We start from the raw sequence: 8592 nt of genomic DNA on the forward strand, positions 1-8592 counted from the left end.
GAGAGTCATACTGTCGGAAATCATTATCAATTGGTACAGAGTCACTCTTTCTACAGAAGTCCTTACCTTCCATGAACATAACTCGCTGTATCGAGAGTATAACTTCGTGTTCAGAGGATCATATTAGGAATCATTTTAGTGAATGGGATCGAAACATCATGAATAAATTAGATGATCGATGGCCAATCCTTTTGAGATCGTTATCACCTTCTTTGAGAGTCGAGCGACTAAGTTCATAGCTTCACCTATCCAGTGATTCGGAGAGTCAAACCACGTATCCCGGAAGTAAATCCGCTGAAGACGATTGCCAATAGAATCCGTAATTCGCGTAGTGAATATTAAAATGGAGCGTCACACCGTGCGAGATCGGTACTATCTGCAATAAAGTCAAACGTTTCACCGAATGCCTTACCGACGGAGAAGCTAACTCGCCGTATCGAGATATAGCTACGTGTTTAGCGAAACATATCAGTATACATTTTAGTGACGGCTCCTTAAATTCATGCATGAATTAGAAAATCGAGTGTCAAACCGTTCGAGAAAATTACCACATTCTGTGTGAGACGGACGGCTATGTCATATATCATGGGGTTGCCAAAGTTAAACCAGATATGTCGGGAGTAAATGCGCTGTGCAGTCTTGGCCATAGACACCACAATTCACGGTTTGAATATTAAAGCTGGCCGTCAAGCTGTAGTATAACATTACCTATTCGTGTAGGGTTAATATCCTTACATAGTGTCTGACCCTCCGAAATACTGACCAGCTGCATCGAGAGTATAACACCGTGCTCAGTGGTACGACGTGGTATACGTTTTAGTGACGATCAACTTTGTTTCATGATCGAATCAGAAGATCGATGGTCAAATCTTTAGATAGCGGTACCACATTTTTTGAGCATCGATCGGGCAGGTCAATAGCTTCACCTATCCAGTGATTCGGAGAGTCAAACCAGGTATCCCGGTAGTAAATACGCTGCAGAGTATTGGCACTAGACACCTTATTTCTCAGTTTGAATATTATAGCAGAGAGTCACACCGTTTGAGAGCGTTACCATTGGTATACAGTCAAATGTTTTACTGAAGTCGTTACACTCCGAGAGCCTAACTCGCTATATTGAGGGTATGACATCGTAATCGCAAAAACAAGTGAGTAAACATTTTAGTGACGGGCACCTTAATTTCACGAATGAATTCGAAGATCGTGTATCAAACCAGTCGAGAGCGCTATCAAAGTCTTTGAAAGTCGAACGGATAAGTTAATAGCTCACCTATCCTGTGATTCCGAGAATCATTCCAGTTATACCGGAAGAAAAGCCGCTGAAAAGTATTGGCATTTGTCACCCGAATTCGCGATTTGAACATGAAGGCTAAGTGTTAATTCTGTGTAGAACGTTACCAGTTCGCGTAGAATCAGACTTTTTACCGAAGACCTTACTTTCCTAGAAGCCCAACCCGCTGCAGCAAGTGCCATGCTCAGTGTTCAAGGATGAAAATTAGTAGCATTTGCTCCAGGAATACATGGATTGACTCTTAGAATATTGGAATAGGTCAAGCTATGGACTTAGCCGTTCATTTCCCTCAGAAGGTGGTAACGTTCTGCAAAGCTTTGACTTTCGATGTTGTTACTTACACACAAGCATGTGGTGCCAGCCCTCTAAGATGCCAACTAATATGTTTCCGTCCACATTAAGCAGGACACTCACTACATTGGGTTAGGTCTCGGAAGGAATGGCATTCGGTGAAAGAAATTACTTTTTGGGCATGTGTTACGTTCTCAGTCAGTTTGACTCCTACATTAATACTCGTACCGTGAATTGAAGGCTCCATTGGCCTATTCCGTGCAGCGGAATTTACTCCAGGGGTACCTGGTATGACGCTCGGAATTACACGATACGTGAAGCTATTGACTTAAACGTTTGAATCTCAAGGAAGGTGGTAACGTTCTCGAATGATTTTACACCCGATCTTCTAATTCATACCTGAAATTCAGCTGCGCGTCAGTAAAATGAATGCTAATTTGTTTCCCGAAACGCGAAGTTATACTCTCGATACAGCGGGTTAGGTTCTCGGCTGGTAAGGTCTTCGGTAAGATGTTTGACAGTATACCAATATGTATCGTTCTACAACGGTGTGACGTACTGTATTAATATGCAATCCGCGAATTACGGTATCTATTGCGAATAATGTACAGTGCATTTATTATCGAAATAACTAGTTTGACTTTCGGAATCACTGGATGTATGAAGCTAAGGACGTAGCCGTTCAAATCTCAAAGAATGTGGTAACATTCTCGAACGGTTTGACGCCCGATCTTGTAAATCAAGCATGAAATTCTGGTACGCGTCACTAAACTGTATACTAGCTTGTACCTCTTGAGACGGTGTTATACTCTTGCAGCAACCTTTCAGTTTTTTCGGAGAGTAGGGCGTTCTGTAAGAAGTTTGGCCCTACACGAATACGTAATGATCAACAACGGTTTGTCGGCCTGCTTTAATATTCAAATCGTGAATCGTTGTTTCTACTGCCATCTCTATTCAGCATATTTCCTCCAGGAATACGTGGTTTAATCGTCGAAAGCACAGGTTAGGTGTAGCAATTGACTTAGCCGTTCGAACCTCAATGATTGCGGTAACGTTCATGAACAGTGTGACCCTCGATATCTAGTTCATACGTGAAGTCAGCGTGCCCGTCACTGAAATGAATACCAATTTCTTTCTCTGAACACCAACCAATACTCTCCATGAAGCCGGTGAGGTTCGCCAAACATTAGGCCTGCGGTAATACGATTACCATTATACCAATTGCTAACGCTATGAAACGGTTTGACGCACTACTTTAGTGTCCAAATCGTGAAGTAAGGTGTCTATTGCCCAAACTGTTCAGCGCATTTACTCCCAGGATACTTGGTTTTTACTGTCCGAATCACAGAATAGGTGAAGCGATTGACTTAGCCGTTCGTCTCTCAGAGAAACTGGTAAGGTTTTCGAACGGGTTGACACTCGATTTTCTAATTCATGCACAAACTTTAGGTGACGTCACTAAATAATATACTAAGGTGTTTCCATCAGCACGTAGATATACTCTCGAAACAGCGGGTTAGAAAGGCGAACGGTACAGATTTCAGTAGGACTATTGACATTATCGCAATTAATAAATTTCTCTCACGGGGTGACACTTGATATTAATATTCATACAGCGTATTAAGGTGTCCGCCGTCAGTAGTGTACAGCGGTTTGACTCCTGGAATACCATGTTTAACCATCGGAATCACAGGATAGGTGGAGCTATTCATCTAGACGTTCGGCTCTCGTAGAAGGTGGTAACTTTCTCGAATAGTTTGACGCTCGATCTTCTTATTCGTAATGAAGTGAAGGTCCCCGTCACTGAAATGATTACTAATTTCTTTAGCTGAACCGAAGTAAAACTCTCGATACAGCGGGTTAGTTTTTTGGAGGGTATGGCCTTCGGTAAATCATTTAACTCTATACGAATAGGTAATGCTCTACAATGGTTTGATGCTCTGCTTTAATATTCAAACCGTGCATTAATGTGCCTATTTCCAATACTTATCAGCGGATTTACTCAGGGTGTACCCAGTGTGAGTCTCGGAACCACAGGATAGGCGAAGCTATTGTAATATATGTGCGATTTCACGAAGAAGTTAGTAACGTTACCGAACGGTTTCACCCTCGATCTTCGCATTCATACATGAAATTTAGGTGCCTTGCACTGCAGTGTATGCTAGTTTGTACCTCTGTATACGAAGTAATACTCTACATACATCGGCTTATGTTCTCGAAGGGTAAAGTTTTCTATAAAGCTATTGACATTATCGAAATATGTAACGTTCTACAAATGTTCGAATCCGTACTATAATATAATATTCCACAAAGTGAAATTAAGGTGCATGTCCGAAATGTAAAGTAACGTGTTTCTCTGAGCACAATGTTGTACTCTCGAAACGGCGGGTTAGTTTCGCGGTGGGTAAGACTTTCTCAATAATGTTTGATTACAAACCAATAGGTAAAGTTTACCGTCGATTTGACTCCCTACTTTAATTATCATGCCAAGGATTTAGGTGTCTATTGCCAATACTCCTCAGCGGATTTACTCCAAGAACACCCAGTTTGACTCTCCGAATCACTGGATAGGTGAAGCTATTGACTAAGGCAATCGTTACACACAGAAGGTGGCAACTTCCTCGAACGGTTTGATCTTCGATCTTTTAATTCATTCATGAAGTTGAGGTGCTCGTCACTAAAATATACAATAATGTGTTTCCCTAATCACGTAGCTATACTCTCGAAATGGCGGGTCAGATTCTTGGACGTTAAGGCCATCGATAAAGAGTTTGACTTGCTATCAGACGGTATCATTGAATCATAACTCACGGTATGAATATTAAAGAACAGAGTCAAACCGCTGGAGAACGTCACCAATTACTGTAACGTCATACTCCATACCGGATACCTTTCATTTCGAGATAATAACCCGCTGTTACGTGGGTTTAACTTCGAGTTCAGGAAGAGAAATTAGTGGACATTTTACCAGACGGACACCTTAATTCTATGATTGAATTAGAAGATCGGGGGTCGAACCGTTCCAGATTGTTACCTCTTTCGTTGAGTGTCGAACGGCTGAGTCAATAGCATCACCTATAGTTGCGATTCCGAGAGTCAAGCCTGGTATGCCAGGAGTAAATGTGCTGAACATTATTAGCAATAGACATCTTTATTCACAGTGTGAATATTAAAGTAGAGCGTCAAACCGTATGGGAACGTTACATATTGACATAGCATCATACTCTTTACCGTGTACATTACCATCGAGAACATAAGACGCTGTATCGTGGATTTAATATCCCGTTCATAGAAACAAATGAATATACATTTTAGTGACCGCCATCACAAATTCATTTATGAGTAGGAAGATCGAGAGTCTACCATTTCGAGAATGTTACTACCTTTTTTGATTGTCGCATAGCTATTGCAATATCTTCACGTATCCTGTGATTCCGCGAGACACACCAGCCATTCCGGGAGTAAATCCGCTGAACTGTGGATGCAATACACTATTCACGATTTTACCAATAAGGTATCGAGTTATACCGTCGGAGAACATTAATAGTTGCTATAGAGTCAAACTTTGTGCCCCAGGTCTGACGTTACGAGATGTCAACCCTCTGTATTCAGAGTGCAACTTTGTGTTCAGAGAAGCATATAATTATACATGTTTGTGATGGGCACCTTAATTTCATGTATGAACTAGGAGATCGAGGATCTAGCCGTGAGAGATCGTAATCACCCTGTATATGGGTCGAAAGGCTCTGTCAATAGCTTTCCATATCCTGTGATACCGAGTGCCAAGTCAGGTATTCCGGATGTAAGCGGGATGAACAGCGTTGACAAAGGACACCTTAATTCCCGGTATATATAAGATGGTCAAGAGATAAACCGTGGAAGATAAATAGAAATTCATATAGAGTCACTCATTTTACCAAATACCTTTCCATCCGAAAACCGAACCCCCTGTCGATAGTGCCTAGCATAATGTTCACGGAAACACCTTAGTAGACACTTTAGCAAACTCAGATCTTATTTCCATGTATCAATAGCAAAATCGAGAGAACGACCTTTCGAAAACGTTACCATCTTCATTTCTAGCCGCGCAGCTACTTCAATAGCTTCGTCTACCGTGAGATTCCGAGAGTATCGCCAGGTATTCCTGGAATAATCCGCTGAACAGTTTAGGCAATACGCAGCTTATTTGACGGTATATATATTATAGAAGAGCGTCGAATCCTCAGAGAGCGATACCAATTTGTATAAAATCAAACGTATTAGTGATGGCCTTACCTTTCACTATCCTCACCGGCTTCATCGTGTGTATAACATCGTGTTCAGTGAAAGAAGTTAGTGTTCATTTCAATAACGGACACAATAACTTCATGTTCAAATTTGAAGATCGGTGGTCAAACCTTTCGAGAACTTTGCGACTTTCTGTCTGAGACGAACTGCTAAGTCAGTAGCTTAACCTACCCTGTGATTCCGAAAGTAAAACCAGGTATCCCGCGAGTAAATCCACTGATCAGTTTTGGCAATAGACACCATAATTTACGGTTCGAATATTAAAGTATTGCGTCAAACCGTTTGAGAGCGTTACCAATTGGTATAACGACAATCGTTTTACCGGAGACCTTACCATTAGAGAATCTAAGTCGCTGTTGCCACTGTCTTAGTTGTCATTCACGGAAACAAATTAGTAGACGTTATAGCGGAAGCACACATTATTTTAATGTATGAACAGAATTGTCGAGAGTCAAACCGTTTGAGAGCGATCCCATCTCTTTGGTTGTCGAACGGATAAGTTAGTAGCTTGACCTATCCTTTCAATCCGATAATCAAACTAGGTATTCCGGTAGTCAGTCCGCTGAACACTATAGGCAGTGTATACCTTAGTTCAAGGCCTGAATATTAAAGTACACAGTCTAAGGTTCGTAGAACGTTACCTATTGGTTTAATGTCAAAAGCTTTATCGAAAGTCTTACCATCCGAGAACCTATCCCGCACCATCGAGAGTATAACCTCGTGTTCAGAAAAGCAAATTAATTTTCATTTCAGTGACGGGCACCATATCTTCATGTATAAATTACAGGATCTAGGGTAAAACCGTACGGGAACGTTATCACCATCTTTGAGTGTCGAACGGCTAAGTCAAATGCATCGCATGTATGAATTACTGGATCGAGCGTCAAGCCGTTCGAAAACGTTTCCACCTTCTGTGAGAGACGAATGGCTACGTCAATATGTTCAACCATCCTGCGATGCCGTGAGTCGAACCTGGTATTCCGGGGGTAAATGCGTTCGACAGTACTAGCAATCGACACCACAATTCACGGTATGAATATTAAAATAGAGCATCAAACCATTTAAGAACGTTACCAATTGCTATAAAGTCAAACGCAATACCGAAGACCACACCCTCCGAAAAAACAGCTCGCTGTACAGAGGGTATAACTTCGTGTTCACAGAAAGAAATTAGTATTCATTTCAGTGATGGGCACCATAAGTTCATGTACGAATCAGAAGGATCATGGCGAAACCGCTGGAGAACGTTGCCGCCTTCTGCGAGATTGTAACGGCTAAGCCAATCACGTCACCTATCCCATGATTCGGAGAGTCAATCCACGTATTGGCGGAGTCAATCCGCTAACTGTACTGCCAATAGACACATCAATTCACGGTTTGAATGGTAAAGAATAGCGTCAAACCGTCTGACAGCATTGCCAATTGGAATAAAGTCAAACACTTTGTAGGTGGCCTAACCTACGGAGAAGCATAAGGCACCCTACTTCACGGTATAAATATTAAAGAACACAGTTAAACCGTTTGAGGAGGTTAAAAGTTCCTACAAAGGCAATCGTTTTACTGAAGACCTTACCCCCCCCCCCCCGAAAAACTGACCCGCTGTATCGATAGTATGACTTCGTGTTCCGAGAAAGAAATCAGTCTTCATTTCAGTGACGGGCACCGTAACTTCATGCATGAATTAGAAAACCGAGTGTCAAATCGTTCGTGGAGGTTACAAGCACCTTTGAGAGTCGAACGGCTTAGTCAATATTTTCTCCTTTCCTCTGATTCCGAATGTCATACCAGTCACTCCGGGAGTAAATCCGGTGAAGAGTTTTGGCAATGGACAGCGTAATTCGCGGTATGATTAATAAAGTAGGGTGTCAAACCGTGGATGAACGGTACGTATTGGTACAGAATCCAACTTTTTACCTAAAGCCTTACCCTCCGCGAAGCTAACCTGCTGTATCTAGATTATATCTTTGTGTTCCGAGAAGCAAATTATTATACATTTGTGTGACGGTCACCTTAATGTCATAAATCTGTTAGAAGATAGTGGGTCAAACCAAGCGAGTACGTTACATCCTTCAATCAGAATAGAATGACAAAGTCACTACCTACACTTTTCCTGAGATTCCGAAAGCCAAAGCATGTATTCCGGGTGTAAATCAGTTGAACGGTATTGCCAATGGTCGTCTTAATTCACGGTTTATATTCTAAAGAAGAAAGTCAATCCGTTTGAGGATGCAACCAATTTGTATAAAGTGAAACGCTTTACTGGGGACCTTTCCCTCCGAAAGTCTAACGCGCTGAACCGAGAGTATAACATGGAGTTCTGAGGAGCAACTTGGTATTCAATTTAGTGTCGGGCACCTTAATTTCATGTATGATATAGAAGAACGTGTGTCAAACCCTTCGAAATCGTTACCACACTCATTGAGATTTGAACAGTTATGCCTATAGCTCCCATTATTAGATTCTCAGAGTCAAACTAGGAATTCCGGCAGTATATCTCCTGAGCAGTATTGGCAATAGACACCATGATTCATGGTGTGAACATTACAGTGCAGGTTTATACTTTGTAGAACATTACGTATTGGTTTAATGTCGAAAGTTTAACGGAAGGTCTTACCTACCGAGAAGATCACCAGCTGTATCGACAACACAACTTTGTGTATAGCGAAGAAAATTAGTCAACATTTCAGCGATGAGCACCTTGATTTCATGAACGAATTCGAAGA

The sequence above is a fragment of the Lasioglossum baleicum genome, unplaced genomic scaffold, assembly GCF_051020765.1.
Source record: "Lasioglossum baleicum unplaced genomic scaffold, iyLasBale1 scaffold0171, whole genome shotgun sequence".
NCBI classification, from domain to species: Eukaryota; Metazoa; Arthropoda; class Insecta; order Hymenoptera; family Halictidae; genus Lasioglossum; species Lasioglossum baleicum.